The 18,156-nt window shown below is 44.1% G+C and overlaps 1 protein-coding gene and 1 long non-coding RNA gene across 2 annotated transcripts in view; both read left to right on the top strand.

Annotated features, from left to right (window-relative positions):
- LOC126518611 (cGMP-dependent protein kinase, isozyme 1-like) overlaps positions 1 to 18,156 on the top strand; it is a 648,418-nt gene that overhangs the window by 503,719 nt on the left and 126,543 nt on the right. The gene's annotated exons all lie outside the window — the stretch shown is intronic.
- On the top strand, positions 8,926 to 17,834 carry LOC129381758 (uncharacterized). The gene is made up of 3 exons (XR_008609878.2): positions 8,926 to 9,502; positions 10,637 to 10,773; positions 15,878 to 17,834. It is a non-coding gene; the product is annotated as an uncharacterized lncRNA (long non-coding RNA).

The raw sequence follows: 18,156 nt of genomic DNA, 5'->3' as shown, positions 1-18,156 counted from the left end.
AGCTGCCGTCGCATTCCCCCTTCCCGCAATCCTATTCCGATTGTCGCGGCGCAAAACCCTCGATTGGCTGCATAGCCACCCAGCAGCAGGAGTGAAGCCTTATAGCTTCATCTTACACCGGCCTCCTACGTGACAGGAGGGTTGCACAGGGAGCCGCCGTTCACAGTGCTGCGTGAGTAATCCGGTAAGGTCAACGAATAACTTGAGGCTAATTACTTGAATTTACATGGGCGTTTTTGCAATTCTGAAGCACGAAACTAGATTTTATACGATTTCCTTCAACATTACAATATAAACAAGTGCCGTATAGTTTGTAAAGGGGACGGTAAATAATGTAACTAGTTTAATGAGTTATTGCTTGGGTTTTTCTCGCAAACGCTCCCCGCCTGGGCACATGAGCATTCTGCAGTGACACTACAATGCAAAACTATCCCAATCTCTTCTTGTTCCAATCTTCTGACGTCCGAGTTACTTAACCGCCGACGCAAACATCGGGTGGCATCTCGCAGTGTTTGAAAAACTCAATCAAACGGGCTACTCGTTTACAAGTCATTTTTTGTGCTTTCAAATCAAATAGCATTGCCTGCACTGAGCAATTTTACTCATCGAGTTAATTGACAAGAAGCGAGGAGCAGCCTCAATTCGAAAGAGTTTCAATGGCAGCACAGTGAAAGTAGACAACAGAATGAAGGGGGTGGTGCCGGCGCCCGGGGATTGATTCGCTTACCTTTACTTAGCTTCAGGTGGCTGGACAAATATCGCGGCGGCGTGCAACGGAAAGTTAAAAATCTAAAAATCCGACCAGAACGGATTCTCAGCAAAGAAGAGTTGGCAGAGTGATGTCGCAAACGTACCGAAAGGGATCGATAACGTTATTGTGCCATGGTATAATGTTTATTATATCCAAATAAATTCATGCTCCGCGGCCGCTCCGAGTAGCTTGTGCCAGCAATCGGCGGGCAGCCATGTTCTATTCGTTTCGGAACGGGGCAGTCTCCGGCTATTCACAAAAAAATCTGTTTTGTTCGGCATATAATTGCGTCTTTAAGGCGCACACATCCCTGTGATGCTGTGAGTTTTTGCGGTTTTGTGACGTCGCGTGACAGACAGGCGACGTCAGCCCGCAAACGTTTGATCAATGGCACAGTCTGACGGCAAAAAAGGCGTCGAATCAGAAACAATTATTTTTCATTCGTTGGGTTTCATCATGCATAATCCATGTGCATATATTATGTAAGACTGGATGTTTTCGCGACTTTCGGGACGTCGCGTGAGAGGCAGGCGAAGTGGGGGTGGCCCGAAAATTATTTGACCAATCATGGAGGGCTGATTGCATGTTTGGAATAGAAAAGTATGGAATAGCTTTAGGTTATAGCACCTCTGATAATCATGCATATTTCATGTGCATATATCATATCAGACTGGGTGTTTTTTGCGATTTTCCTGACGTCGCGTGAAAGGCAAGCGAAGTGGGGGCGGCCCGAAAATTTTTTGACCAATCATGGAGGGCTGATTGAATAATTGGAATAGATAAGTTTGGAATAGTTTTATGTTATAGCACCTCTGATAATCGTGCATAATTTGTGTGCATATATTATATCAGACTGGGTGTTTTCGCGATTTTCCTGACGTCTCGTGAAAGGCAGTCGAAGTAGGGGCCGCCCGAAAGTTTTTTGACCGATGATGAAGGTATGATTGCAGAATTGGAATAAAAAACGTTTGGAATAGTTCTATGTTATAGCACCTTCGACAATCATGCATAATTCAGGTGCATATATCATATCAGACTGGATGCTTTCGCAATTTTCGTGACGTCGCGTGAGAGGCAGGCAAAGTGAGGCGGCCCGAAAGTTTTTTGACCAATCATGGAGGGCGAATTGCACCATTGGAATAGAAAAGTTTGGAATAGCTTTATGGTGTAGCACCTCTAAAAATAATGCATTATTTGTGTGCATATATCTTATCAGACTGGATGTTTTTGCAATATTCGGGACGTCGCTTGAGAGGCAAGCGAAGTGGGGACGGCCCGAAAATTTTTTGACCAATCAAGCAGAGCTGATTGCATGTTTGGAATAAAAAAGTTTAGAAAAGCTTTATGTTATAGCACCTCTTAAATTCATGGACAATTAGTGTGCATATGTCATATCAGACTGAGTGCTTTCGCGATTTTCGTGATGTCGCGTGAGAGGCAGGCGAAGGGGGGCCGGCCAGAAAATTTTTTTACCAATCATGGAGGGCTGTTTGCATAATTGGAATAGAAAAGTTTGGAAAACTTTTATGTTATAGCACCTCTGATAACTGTGCATAATCCGTGTGCATATATTATATCAGGCTGGGCGTTTTCGCGATTTTGCTGACGTCGCGTGAAAGGCAGGCGAATTGGGGGCGGCCCGAAAATTTGTTGACCAATAATGGAGGGTGGATTGCAGAGTTGGAATAGAAAAGTTTGGAATAGTTTTCTGTTATAGCACCTCTGATAACGATGCATATTTCGTGTGCATATCTCATATCAGACTGGGTGTTTTCGCGATTTTCCTAACGTCTCGTGAAAGGCAGGCGAAGTAGGGGTCGCCCGAAAGTTTTTTGACCAAAGATGGAGGTATGATTGCAGAATTGGAATAGAAAAGTTTGGAATAGTTTTATGTTATAGCACCTCTGATAATCATGCATAATTCGCGTGCATATATCATATCAGACTGGATGTTTTCGCGATATTCGGGACGTCGCGTGAAAGGCAGGCGAAGTGGGGGCGGCCTGAAAATTTTTTGACCAATCATGGAAGGCTTATTGAACTCGAATAGAAAAGTTTGGAATAGTTTTATGTTATCGCACCTCTAATATACGTGCATAATTCGTGTGCATATATTATATCAGACTGGGTGTTTTCGCGATTTTCCTGACGTCTCGTGAAAGGCAGGCGAAGTAGGGGCCGCCCGAAAATTTTTTGACCAAGTATGGAGGGCTGATTGCAGAATTGGAATAGAAAAGTTTGGAATAGTTTTATGTTATAGCACCTCTGATAATCATGCATAATTCGCGTGCATATATCATATCAGACTGGATGTTTTCGCGATATTCGGGACGTCGCATGAGAGGCAGGCGAAATGGCGACCGCCCGAAAATTTCTTCACCAATCAGGGATGGCTGATTGCAGAATTGTTCGAACACTCTAGAAAAAGCTTACACCCCTTGTGTCATATCTTGTCCCACAATGACAGTCGCCATCTGTCTTGCTCGCGTTTCTTTATTTAACCCTGTGATCCCGGTACTTCCCAGTAACGAACGGCTTGCGCCTTATCAGGGCGACACAGCATTTTTGACAGGAAAGTACAGAGCGCCGAGATTTCACGAAAGGAAACGCGAGCAAGCAAAGTGGCGATAATCATTGTGGGATATAGACCGCAAATGGTATAAACGTTTTCAGGAGTGAAGTAAAAAAAAATAGGGGGCGTGGCGGGAAGGATGCATATTTGCCATGTGGCTCAAGATGCTTCCGAATGTAGGAAACTGCCCCAGACACGACGAGCATCGTGCCCTCGCCGCACCGCTTACCGCGCAACACCCTAAACTCTTAAACGGTTGCACTCATTGGGGTGCGTTATTTGTCCCACAACGATAATCGCCATCTGGCTTGCTTGCGTTTTCTTTCTTTAACCCTACGATCCCGCTACTTCCCAGTAACGAACGGCTTGCCCGTTATCAGTGTGACAAAGCATTCTCGACAGGAAAGTACACTCTAAAAATTTTCACACCCTTATGGGTGTAATGCGGGTGTATTCATCTTTTCACCCTTGTAAACACCCTTGAAACACCCTTTTTAAATGGAAAAGGGTGTTCAACAAGAAAACAACCTTGGAACACCCCAGTCTTTCTAATTTACACCCTAATTATAAGGGAGTAAGTGAACAAGCTTACAGTATATGATAAATGAACATTGCCAGTTAAGGCGCTGATATTGGCTTTACATGAAACGCGCGCTACCTGCGCTTGAATCAGGTAGCTGGAATGATTAGATCGGGGCATTTAGGCAGCAGCGCACTGGCTCCGAACAGCGGTCAAAAATGAAGTTTCCCACGAATGTTGATATGGAACGGATGCCACTAACGCGCATACTTTGCATAGCCAGATATCTGCAAAAGGCTTCATATGATCAATGGCAAAATATTTACAATGCAATCACTGAATACTTAAAGGTGTGCAACCAGTTAGACTGGGAATTGTTAGGAGTGAGGGCTAACGGTAAATTGCTCACCAACTTACGGTTTGTAAATGACATTGGCATACTCAGCAAAGCTGGAGACTATTTGCAGCAAACGTTTGAGGTCCTTGGCGAAGAAAGTGTAAGAGTCTGATTGAGAGTTAGTATGCAGAAGAGAAAAGTAATGTTCCGCAGCCTGGCGAGAGAACGAATGTCATGGTCGGCAGTCAGCCTCTAGAACCTGCGCAGAAATACGTTTATTGAGGTTAATTACTCGCAGGGGCCTCTGATCAAGGAAATTAACAAAAATAAAAGATTAGTTGGAGAGCTTACGGCAGGCATTACTAAATCATGACCAGGGAGCTTACTGCTAATCATTGCTTTCTACCGTTACTAACGTATGGGGCCGAAACTTGGAAGTTACCAAGGAAGCTTGGGAAGACGTTGAGGACCGCGCGACGAGCGATGGAATGAAAATTATTAGGCATGACGATAATAGACTGGAGGACAGCGATGTGGATTAGAGAGCGAATGGGGATAGCTGATATTCTGGTTGACATTAAGAGGAAGAAGTCGTGCTGGGCAGACATTGCAATGCATAAGTGAGAGAACTGCTGGTCTATTGGAGTTGCAGAATGGGTGCTAAGGGAAGCGAAGCACAGTCGAGGACTGCAGAGAATAATGTGGACGTGATGCAATTGGGAAACTTGAAGACACATGGAACCAGTTAGCACAAGACAGGGGTATTGGAGATCGCTGGAGAAGCTTTCGTCCTGCGATGTACGTCAAAATAAGCTGATGATGATGATGATGATGTGACGACATCCATGCCAGCTTCGCGGCATGTCATTCATGTTATGACATGCATGCGTGTCATGCACGTTCTGATAGCTCGATTTGCGTCGATCGCGGGGTGGGGGGGGGGTAGTAGCGGCGTAGCCAAGTGGGGCACGCCGGGCACTTGTAACGCTCACTAACAGTAAATTTTTTGCTACTGTGGCAATGGCCCCGCTCCTTCCCCCTCCACGGTCAATTGGGACCCCACCCCCCCCCCCCTCACACGAAAAATTTTTCTGGCTACACTACTGTGGGGAGGGGGGTGTAAGATTGCTCCAGACCCCTCCCCCTAACTTGTCAACGAAAACGGGGGAGGGGTGGGCCGCTGCCACCGGGCCGCAAACCTTAGGCAGCCCAATTACCGGCTGCATTTCCCTTTGGACGTGAATAGTGCTCTAATGTCATTACACTGTAGGATTCGTGGCGGTTCGAGGGCCCCCATGCGACAATAAAAAAAACACATACAGCCGTCAGCAAGTCTTAGCTTGAGCAGATCTTTGGGAGCTGGGCAAGACTCTCATAAAAAAAAAAAGCTTGGCACCCCTCTTACATGCATTGTCAATTCTGGGTCACCGCTGACTGCACATTTCCGGTAAAAAAAAATCACACAGGAACTCCTCTCGGATTTGTCTAATGGTATCTTCGACTGGTCGCCTCCGTCTCCCGAAGCAGAGTTGGGCAGATCCGGCGTTCCCCGGGCTCAGAGGTAGAGGACAAGCGCTCAAGCCGAACTTGCTACTCGCTCTCGGAGGAGGAAATGGCAGATGTGAAACCACGTGACTACTGCCACCGTCCAATGTTTCGCCTATCAAAAGCTCCCGGCGCTGCCGAGAAAACCGGCGGACGCGCCTGCGGCACGAGCGTTCGTCGAGATGCCAGCATGCAGCGGCCTAGGTTGCCTAGGTTACGGTGGGCCGTCGCCAACAGCAGCGACGCGGCGCTGCGATGACGTTTCAATCTCGACGACTGCTCCGACGACATAGAGTCACTGGAAAAAATTTCAGAGTACCGCAAAGGTCGGGATTTGACTGGCAACACTGAGCGGCCACCGCCATATACCTTCCAAGCCGACTGCATCGCGGGATGGCCGCCGTGTTGGAAGAGCTTGATATTCGGTGACACATCGGGTTGAGTGTTTACTTAAGTACAAATACTTTCTGCCCGGAGATAATGGTTGCTAAGAACGAAAATAAAATGTTATTTTGTGCGAAGTAATGCAGCCGGTGGTTGTTTTGCACGCCGATCGCGTTTACTGCTGAAACTGTGCTACGATTGTGGACAGCAGCTCAGCGCTGCTATCGGGAGCTTATGCGTGCGTTTTTTTTCCACTTCTGCGGAGCGAGCTACGAAGGAAACATTTCGTCACCTCGAGCCGGAATGAGGCAAGTTTGTGCTTTTGGGCGTGAACCTCGGGGTCTGCCGTCGGCTTCTATTAAATGTTTCCAAGCAGGACGAAACTAACACCTGACAGTGTCACAGGCACGTACGTTCATTGTATAATTTCACAAGCTAAATCGGATACATTTAATTTAGTTTGTAAACGGATACCGCGCGTTTTCGATTCTGCCGGGCGACTTCGTCCGCCGTATACGCACGACGCACTGCGACTGCCGTGTGCGCACCGGTGTTTGGGGGTGATCGTAAGACGATCTGTGCACAGCACGCGTAAAAAACCAACTTCAATAACCATTTTGCGCACTAAATCTTGTGGAAGGCCAATGTAAGCCATCTGCGTGATTACAGCAACGTATATGTACTTCTGTACACTGATAATGAGCGAGAGTTTGCTACATTGCGATTTATGAACGCGGCTGTCTAGCGCGTTTATGAGCGGCTACTCTTCTCAACTTATTTATGACTGTTTTCTTAGACTGCCAAGATTTGCTGCTTGTGTAAAAAAAAAAGAAGCAGGAACGCCCGCTGGTGACGCAGCACTTTTTTTTTCTAAGTTATACAGGCGGTGTATAAAATTGTTGCGCTTTTAGAGCGGTTTATGTAACATATGCATACTGACAGAGTGAAACTAATGCTACTGGGTGTTCTGTTGTTTTGTATTTCTTGTTATGCATCAAGCACAACATTATCTGGGTATGCACCGTAGCATTTCAACATAAAACATAATATGTATGCTGACTTCAGTTCATTGCATGTCCTCGGCTTACAAGCTCAAAATTTGAATCATGCGTTGTGAATATCACCTGGCCATTGGTTTCAAGCTCGAAATGCGTATGTATAAATGAGCAAAGGATAAGTGGAAAAAAGGAAGTATCATGGGCCTCGTATTGGACATGTTTTTATTGACTGCGATCGTCACGATCTGCGAAAAACAAGTGCCACATGGGTCGAGTGACTCCAGGCGAGAGCGCGCTCACGTGCGCGGAGAAATCATGCGAGTACCTGGTGCACGTGAGGACGCGGAATTCTCGCGCGAGAAGTGTGCCTTCGCGTGCCACGAGCACGGAATAACCGCGTGTGTTGAGCAACAAACGCGTACACGTGTACCAGCGTCAAGCGTGCAAGACGCGAACGATCCCTGCAGTGAACTCCTTCGCTTAAATATCTTCTAAAACAGTGCCGAAAAGCACAAGCAAGGTGTACTTATACCTCGCAGCGTGTTTTTTGTTGGCTTGAAGTTCTCCCGGCCGGTTCTGTGTAACCACGCAGAACGACGCTCTCGGTCATTTTTCCCGGTCGGAATCTAGAAAAAAGTCTTTCCAGACTCAGTTCGGTTGCTGCATTCGAAGGCGTGGTAGCTAGGCATGATTTCCTTGCAATCAAACGCGAGCGCGACAATCAGAACACAAAAAACTTAGGGAACCTGCGCTGTAACTCAGCCGGCCCGCCAGGCGCTTGGAAGGTATATGGCTCCCCCAAGGTCACGTGGTACGGTTGGGCCAATAAACGCGTCGGCGGCGCGGGGAAAACGAATGCGGTACTCTGAAATTTTTTCCAGTGACTCTACCGACGACAGGGCTCGGAGCGCCTCAGAGCGCTCGAAGATGGAGGAGATCAATCGAGAAGAACCAGCCGAACGCAGGGCGCGCATCCTCTTTCAACCAGCCGAAGACAACGCCGCTCGCGAGAGCGCTCCAGAGCGCTCAGAGGCGACCAGCCGAAGATGGCATTAGTATGCGTAAGCATTGTGACTCTTCCTCATCCACACGCAGTCCATGTCGTTATCAATGTTATGAGACTTGATCCGACGAGTATAAGCGACAGCGCTGCGGCGACACGAGCTGCTGTGGTCGGCGGCGCCAAGTGAATGGCGCAAGCAAAGTACTGCAGGTGGCGGGGCCAGGTGCGCTGGTGACGTTACGTTCGTTTTGAGCCGTTATCGCTCTTCGTTATCCGCGTCGAACCATTATCAACCGTTCTCCGGCGGCGGCTGCTTGTGCCACGGCCGCGCGAACCGTATCTTGAAAGCGAACTGCATTGCGGACAGTGTGTGCCCACTGCTGAAAACTTCACGCGCTGTGTTCTCACCGTTTACTTCGCTTTGAAAACAGACGCGCGTACACCTATCTTGAAAGTGATCTGCGGAAAGCGCATAGTGCGGCATGAGCTGAAAGCTTCGTGAGCGCAGTGTTCTCGCCGCTTCGGTCGCGTTAAAGCGAGAGCTAGCACGAAGGTGAATTCACTCGCTGCTGCGGGTTCTATTTTGAAAGATATCGTGCTGTACGGACTGACGGACAGATGGTTTTTCTTGTTGGGTAAGTATAGAAATGCTTACGTTAGAAAAAAAATCGCAGGGTTCGCGAATTTCGCGATAACAACCAACACCAGCCCCGCCCCCCGCTGAGCGATGCCGTCTTGATCGCCCCCTCCCAACCCCGGGAAAAGGGACACTACTCCTCTATCTCAGTTGAAGAAACGATGATGAAACGTTAACAACGACGAGAACGGCATTTCCTCACGCGTAGTCTTATGGCCTCCGAGATTTGCGCGCGAAGTTGGCGCGCGCGAACCTGGGAGGCCACACTTGGCCGCTTAATAGCATAAAAAGACAAAAAGATAATGCGAAACGACAGAGTTAAAAATTCACACAAAGAACTGATCTTAGCTATACTGTTTGGGGAAAAGAAATAAAAAAATTAGACAGCCGCAACACACGCCACTAAAGCCACCACCGCCGGCATAACGCGGAACCAACAGTTGGCAACATTCATTCGCGCTTCATTGTCCGCTTCGTCTCCGCAACGAGAGCCGCCATCCTTTCGCGCCGGCCGTTTTGTCATAGTTTTGTTTTTCTGCAAGTCCGCGCACGCAGCTCATCGGTAGATGCACGGGTGCACGGCGTCGTATTGCGACCTGCGGCATTTTCTTGTGTTCGCGCAATCGGTGTGAAACATGTCGCTAGTGAAATATTTGATAGAAGTGCCTCACGTCCAAGTCAAGCCGCCGTACGGGTGTATGGCTGTGTGCCCCGTTATCGGAAGCGTCGACGGGGTTCCGGCATGCGGATTTCAGGTACGTGCAAATGCGTTTCGCCCTCCTATTGAGCTCCGGAGCAAAGCGTGCAATATTTCATGTGAAAGATGCAGTGCCCGTCATCATGGTGTGAATTCCGAGCGGCAAACGAGAACTGTGGCACTTAGAGCACACCGCGGCTGCTAAGTCAGTGTGGAAATTGTTTTACGTTACCGTAATATGTTGCTGTCTGTCTAATCTGCGGCTTGTGGACAGCTAGCCCATTGACTTTTGCTTGTGGCAGCGATAGGTATATAAATGGAAGCGGTAATAATTTTCGAGAGCAGACAGTTGTTTCGCGCGATGTTTGGTCGTGTTCATGGCGTTATGAAAGCTAGAAAACTAACTGGCTTGATCGTGCTTAGTTCCAACTCTAAGGAGCGTAACGTTGGCGCTGTATATGTTTGTTTTCCGTGCCGCGAGTAGCACTTTCATGCTTTTGTTGCATGAGAGTGGTAGCTGCTGAATGCCGTCTGGGCAGAATACAATAAAAGCAATTTCCTCACTTTCATACGTATGCAATGTGACGTAACGAAATTTCCAGCGTTTTATTCGGAGCGTAAATATCCAGTATAGTTAAGAAACTCAATTTCTGTCTTAGCTTAGTAGGCGTGAAACAAGTGATTCTCATTCCTTTTTGAATTGTTCGCCCAAACCGCACCGCCCGCAGATGCGTCATCGGGTAATTGACAGTAGCTTCGCTACGTGAGTTGTTTTATGCGCCAATATTGCCCGGTTAAGTATCCTGTTAATTTATGCGGACGCTCGTTCACCTTGATTTTAAGCGATTACTATCCCCGAGTACCGGACGATGCCAAACTTGTTGTGAGGTGTAGCAAACGCGGGAAATTCAAAGTGGCGTGGCTGCAAGTTCCTGTTTTTACGTTTCTTGCATTCAAAGCCAACAGACACAGTATCACTGATTTATTTCCATTTCTGCTGTACTTGATCAATCTAATGTGACAACTCCATTTGCTCTTTAATGTTCTCCATTTATGTGTATTCAGCTTGGCTGCCAAAAAATGCTTGAATTTTTTTTAGTATACAAGTGACGAAATATTTCACTTACGGCCGTGTGTGAAACACGCAAGATGACAAAACTGATAGCAAAATGATGAGATGTTTCTTTTATAGCGTTTGGACTCGAGTTTTGGTGAGGATGTCGATCAACCTTGGGCCTGGTGACAGTACACCCGACATGGCCAAAATGCAGCCTATCAGCTGAGTGCCCCCGAATGGACCATCAACATCGGAAAATGAAACAGAGCCAGGTAGGGGCAATTTTTACTTTGGAACAGAACACTGACAGCTGCCTCTTTTTTTAAGAACTAAATAACATATTTACAAACCCATCCTTTCTCTTTGTGCAGCCTACATAGAATTGTTTTTTGCTTGTTATACAGATCTTCAGAAAGCAGTTCATCTGAACCCTTTTTGCATGCACAAATAAATAAAGAGGAGTGCACTTTCTGAAGAAATTGATGCACTGAAATGTGCGTTCGACACACAATGAGATGCAAAATAACCAATAACTTTAAAGCGGTAAAAAAAAAAAAACAAGTTTGAAACATTTCCTAACATCATAACCCGCCTTGGCATACGGATCTAAATATAACAGCAACAGAGGTGCATGCAGAGAAGTGTTTGTAAATGTTTGCAAGATATGTACAGTGTCTAAGAAATTGTTTTTACTTACTCGGAGCTTCTTGGTGCCATGGCAGTGCAGTAAAAGCTCAAAATGATGCCCCTGCTCCTAATAAAGCACCTTTAGATTTTAAAATTAAATTATGGGCTTTTACATTCGAAAGTCACAACCTGAAGTTTTGGGAACCTGGCCTTCTTTAATGTACACCCGAATCTAAGTGCATAAGCGTTATTGCATTTTACCCCTATTGGAGGGCAGCTGCCATGGCCTACATTGAAGCTAGGACCAGCATGGCTGAGCAGCATGGCATCATAGTAAGTGGGCTATAACACCAGGTCAAAATGAGAAAAACTTCTTAGAACTACCAACTTCTTGGCTCACAAGCACTTTGCACTAAGTTAAAGGAGTATGGAGTACTGACAGCGACCATTTATGTACCAATTTCTTTTTAGCATGACTCCGTTATTAGGGTGCGAAGCTTCAATTAGTCAAAACCAGCCTAAATTACAGAACCAGCTCAAAACACGCACCATGTATAGCTGGATTTGGACATGAAAATGGAGTCAATTCATGTCGCCGAAAATGGAGGTGGCAGTCACACCATTTCATGCATTTCGCCTAAAACATAGTCAATAATAATAAATAATCAATTTCTAAAATATTCTTTTCAAAATTTTTTTCAAGCATGAAAGGAGGAGCCAAATGGTGTTCAGATGCACGAGTGGTTAGTTGCACGGCACTTTTTGCATGTATTCACTGGCTTCTTTCAAGCTTGAAAAAAAAAACTTGTTGCACCTATTGAGCAGTAGAAAGCTGGATTGGGAATTTTTCAGGATGCTCTACAATTTTCGCACTGACACTTTTGCTTTGAATATAATATTTGAGCAGTTAAATAATCGTTAATAACTAATTACCTAATTAGGAAATATGCAAGAATTGGTTTCACTTCCTCAAAACAATGGCAAACGACATTACCTTGGTGCTGTCCAGCTACGTGGCACTTTTACATATTTAAAGCTTGCGCATGTCAGACAGACCACCTGGTAATTACAAGGCATATACAGCAGTGGCTAAGTTGTGTGAGCCAGCCATGTGTAGCGAATCATGCGAAACGGCCATGTTTCTTTGACTTAAGGGCATGATAAGATTTACATGCTCGACACCTTGTATCAGTGTGTTCTAGGCCTGTTCGTAGTTTAGCTGCTACATAAACAGTATTTCTCCACGTGTAAGCTCATATGCATCTTTCAAGTATATTGCCTCGTGTGTCCAAAATAAACCATCCTCGCGCTTCCTTCATTATGTCTTCATCTGTTGCTGTGCTAAATTTTTAACATGCAACTGCACAAATTTTCATCTAGTTTTCATATTTCCTCGTTGTTTGGTGGCTTTATTTCTGAACAAGTTGTTTTCGTTAAACCCTGTTGCACACAGCAGTACACAGCATTTCTGCCTAGAGTGGGAATTTTTTTTTCAGATTGACATTAATACACTTTGCCTGGGCAATGTAAGGCATTCTACATAACACGGCCCTGCAATAATGTTTTATATTGCATTCCAGCATCATGCAAAAGCTGTTTACTTACCAGATTAGAATATGTATAAGTGTTGGAAGTAACAGAACTGGAAGAAGCCAGCAGATAATGAGGCCAAGGAAAGCATACAGGAACATGTTTTAAGTTTTTTATATGAAGTATAGAAATGATAAATTCTAGGTAAATTAAAGTGGAAAAAAAGATATCCACCTGTGGGTGAGGAACGGACCCATAACCTTCACATTACGCATGTGATATACTAACCACTGTGGTACTACGCCCGTGTTCGAGCGTCGACAATCTGAGGGGTCATTGTGGACGGTTGAATGCTGCCTCGGTGGCACAGTGGTTAGTGCATCGCATGCCTAATGCAAATGCTGTAGGTTCGTTCTCCCCCCATGCCTACCATTTTTACCATTTTCATTTCCCTTTATCATTTCTACATTTAAATAGAAAATTACAAATAAGTTTTCACGTGCCTTCCCTGGCATCTTCCAGCTGTGATTCAGAAAAATTTTGACCCTCAGTATCCTTTCTTCTCATTTGGAAGAACAGTAGCTTCATTTTAAAAATAATGAGTTCACTTTGTTCAGCATCTCAATGTGGTCTCAAATCTTATCCCAGCATGTGTATTGCTAAGTGAAGTTTTTGTTAAGATGATGCTATAGCATGGGACCTAATTAGTAGCCTTTGTGTACAGATATATGACTAGTCTAATAAATAGGAGGATTTTAAGAAGCACTTCTAACATGGTCTGATCATGTGTTAAAAAAAAAACGAATCTAGCATGATTTCAGGCATAACTGTTGCCCCTGAAAAATATTTGGATCATCTGCATTGGTATTGTTTTTAGAGAGCACCATTACAGCTTTGATTGAAGTAGCCTCGTGGAACATGAAGCATCGCTTCTTGCTGAGTCAAGGAAATATTATCTGCATGTCTGAGGTGCATGTGTCATATGCTCGAATGCTGTTTAAAGGCTGCTAATAAGAAAATTACTTCACTTGCCTTCCAGAGATTGCTTCAGTAGTCTATGCTACTCGATCATAAACAATTTACCAGAGTGAACATTCATCACAGTTGGCTTTGCAATGTTTATGCAAAATACCACAATTGCCTACTAGACGTGTGACTGCACTAAAAATTGGAATTAATGACCAGTAAGATTTATGGGACAGCAAAACTTTGTTTATTACTCCAGAACAAAATGCCAGGCACTTCGGTTATTTCTGCCATAGAGTTTCTTACAGTAATTACGTGAGGGAACTCTGGCGCTACAGTCGTACCACCATGGGAATGATGGGAAGCACATGGATTTGTCTGATATTCGTGCTTGTGAATTCAGACGTTCTTGTGGCTTCGTATATTATACGCTATATAAATCTTATTGTCGTAAATTTCAGCGCAGTCTATACTCTTCGAAGTGCAGAAGACGGCGCCAACACGCACAATTGCTATTAATTGCAACGATTGAGCTTGTCCAGGTGGCCAAATCGAAAGGTGCCAAACGTCTCAAGGCACTGGTATGCCCCCGATAAATTCATCAGGGCGTTGCACTCGCTTGCTGTTACATGCCTCCGTGGCTTAATGGTTTCAATATCAGACTTCTGTTCTAGAGTTCCTGTGTTTGAATCCTGTCGTCGGACGATTTTAATGTTTATTTATTTATCACACAATATATTGTTGAAAATGACTAGTTTACAAAGTCACAAAGCTGTTTGAAGCCAAACAGACGAAGTTTAGGCAAATCCATGTACTTCCCATAATTTCCATGCTGGTACAGCCGTTCTTGTTTGATCTCCTGTAGACACTAATGTCAGAGTTCCCTCTAGTAATTATTGTATGAAACTGATTTCTGCACCTCACTCTTGCAGAAGCGGCACCACACCTGCTGCGTAAACATGCACTACCTTTCGTCCAAGTGCAGGGAATGCTGTGAACTCGCCCTGTACAAAGCCTGCACTAAGTAAAACAAGTCACAACATGCAGTTGCTGCCACGTTGAACTGGTGGAATGAGTATTGAAATGCAGCACCTCCTGAACTAGTTCAGGGAGTGCAGGTTAATCAAGTGGAGATTATATAGTAACAGAAGTTGAGTGATTCTGCATTACATTCACGAAATATACTTCATGATACTTTTCCATTTATTTCCTCAGTTATTAAGAATCCATTTTGCATTGTTGGACAAAGCTACAGAATGCCAACATATTTTCTAGCATTCACTGGTAGCAAACATGTCAAAACTTGTTCTAGTTTCTGGATTGCCGCTTTAACCGTTAACCCCCAAGTTAATTCCGGAAAAATGTACCAAACTTTCCAAATTTTTTACGTACTCAATTTTTCGGTGTCATTCTCATTCTAAAAATATATTACTTCATTGGTCTCTGGTTAGAAATAACACAAAAATAAGAGCTGCTCTTGAGGGCAGCTTTCCCTCAATGCCGACTGTAACTCATCTTTGACAATAAGAGCAGCATAACATCGGGCAGAAAGAGTGCGACTCGTCATTGGCGACATTGGTACTACCTGCAGTCACTAGTACAGCTTGGGATCAAGGGTTAAAGGTTGCGACTTCGTTGCTGCCCAATTTTAATTCTGCAGCTGTTACACTTGGGTGTAGCGTGTGTATGTACGTGTGCATGCATTAAAATGACTTCACGCTAGAGCAAAGCAACTGTAGCGCAGAGAGGCATTAGTCATCTTTATATATTTGCTTTGTAAAGATGCGCTAAGTTTATCTTTTGCAATATAGACTTGGTGCTCTTTGGCCAAAGATGACCTTGTGCTACTAAAACCTATCAATTAATTAGCTTTTTGCAGTAGTAGGTACTTATTGCTTTTTCGGGATTGGTGTGTGAGTTTTAATTTGTTTTTCTTGAACTGTGCAATTCCCATTCAAAGGACTGCATGTCATCTGAGGTGTTCCTTTTTCAATCAAGAATGTTGAGGTTGTGTTTGTGAAACTCGATTTCTTGCCTCAAACGAGCTTGTACAAACTGACCAAGCTGATAATTCTACCTGCTTATATATGAAATATGTTGCGGTTATGAACCCTCATAATGAATGACACATAGTATAAAAATTTTATCTATTAAAACAATTTAATGAAATTTTTAATGTTTTTCGCGTTCGTGTTCACTTCTCTACTCTCGTGTCCTGTCTGCATGCCTCACCTCTTTTTTACCACAATGCAGGGGGAAAAGGTTCCGGTAACACCATGCATTCAGTATGGTGGCCCCGACGTGTATGCAAGCAACCTCCTTCATGTGGACCAAGAACTACTCTGCAGTGTCTCGCAGACTTCCATGCGAAGTCCTCAACATTCTCGTCTCAGTGGAATGGCTGCTCATCTATCTGCATGTCCATCACCAAGACGGCCAGTTGTAAAGCTCCTGTACCCGTTTAAGAATGCTTAACAATTTTTTTATTTAGTTTTCACGGTTGGCCGTAGAATCTTAACATTTTTGATTTTTCTAACAATTTTACCTGGCACAAAGTGGTGCAATAACTTTCATCCAGTGTAATGTATTTAAGTGATGCTCACTCTAATGCCTATCTGGTTTTGTTAGTGTAAGAAATTTGTATGTCTGATGAGGTAACAGCATTTGAATTTGTCATCGTGGCTCGTTTCAATGAGCTGCTAGGAAATAAGACGCAAAACTTATCACACGCCAGTTGTAGCATTTTTGTTTTCATGACTACAGTATACACGTTTCAAAAGATGGAAAGTGGGGAAAAAAAGCCTCAAGAACATAATAATCCTAGGATTGTCATGTCCTTACAACTCTGCAATGATAATGCCTCATACATATTGGGAGCACATTGGTCACATTGCCTACAGGTATACTTGATAAGAGAATAGCTTGCACCCAGATTTGCCACACAGTTGGTGGCTGAAGGCTTTTGTTTGTCGTCTTCATGTTACTACTATGTATTCAATATTCATTTAGATGTAAAGGACAATACAGGCACTGAAGTACCAAATGGCACTTGCATTTCAGGGGACAAAGTGCCCAGCATGCCTGTCACAAAACGTGTTCTAGGGGCTACCTTGCCTCTATAGGTAAATGGACACCAGATGCTCTGTGTACAGTGTAATCGGTGTACTTGTCTGGAGTGCTTGAAAGATGTGCTACGGGCTGTACTGGCACTGTCTGAAAATAATGCATGGTTCTAGAAAGCCTGCAGCTGAGCATCTGCCACCATACTGAAGGAACTGTCCTAATTTTGTTGATGTTGAAATTTAGGAGCTGCAATGAATAGTTGTGAAGGTGGCAGTGCTGCCAAACTAAAGCACAAATTACACACCTCAACTCACACAATGCACTCTGAAAGTTTTGCTACGTGGTATCTGTGTTTGCTGCCTCACCTTATGGCACCTTTACGAGCAATCGCAGGGGATTGCAGCTGCTGAGGCTTTATCAACTGGCAAGTTGAAAAAATAATGCTGTGCCACCAGTGTGGCTGCACATTCCGAGATGCAAGCTATGTTGAACCAGGTGTTCGGTAGACAGTACCTGTACAGCTAAAACATGGTGTTTGAGCCCTATAGGCAACTACGTTCACAACTGCCCACAAGTGTGCTGTCGGAAAAGAAAGTTGAGAACAAGCAGCATTTTTAGCGGGGTTCAAAACATTACTGCAAGTCATTCTTTCACCAAGGCTGGTAATCATGCATATTTAATGAGAACAGGGCATTTGTTACACACAAGGGGTCATGTGTCAAGTTTAATTAGATCAGTAATCTATGAGATGGAATTATAAAAAGTATACCTTTTGTTCCTCAGTGGTCTCTTGGAGAGATGACCATTTCCGGCAGTTTAGTTTTGCCTTTTTATGTCTTGATTTGGTGTGCATATTGCAACTATAACTAACAGTCAGTGCTCTGTCCTGCCCAGTTTTTATGCTGTCTTTGTGATATTCGCAATATTTTGCAGTTCAGCTGCAAAATATTGTCTATACTATTATATATTGTCTATGCAAGTATATGTTTTTACTATTACTATTTTTCATATTCAACTTTTGTGCAGTGCTCACTAGTTATTACTAGCCATGTTTTGTTCACACATGCTCTTGGATTGTTGCGCGAAGTGACACGGACACAGACTACAAGCTGACAGGACGAGCGCTAACTCTCAACTAAATATTTCTTAAAACGAAGAACATATATATATATATATATATATATATATATATATATATATATATATATATATATGCAGTGATTGCAGAAAACCGCAGCATAGGAACATGACAAGGTATGAAGACATCAGTTAAACATGTCAGGAAGTAGGGAAGTCAAAAAAGGATTAACAGATTAACACACGTGTTGTGAATATACTGAAATTCGCATTCTAACAGACAAAGATGCATGGCTAACGCAAGTCTCTCCTAATCTTTTAATTTGGAATGCCTTGATTATTTCCCGTGTGGTTTGACATTTGTCTCGAAAGAATTTTTGTGTCTTCAAACA

Source organism: Dermacentor andersoni, chromosome 1, assembly GCF_023375885.2.
Source record: "Dermacentor andersoni chromosome 1, qqDerAnde1_hic_scaffold, whole genome shotgun sequence".
Taxonomy (NCBI): Eukaryota; Metazoa; Arthropoda; class Arachnida; order Ixodida; family Ixodidae; genus Dermacentor; species Dermacentor andersoni.
The sequence above is the reverse complement of the archived record's forward strand: the minus strand, read 5'-3'. Positions and strand labels throughout refer to the sequence as shown.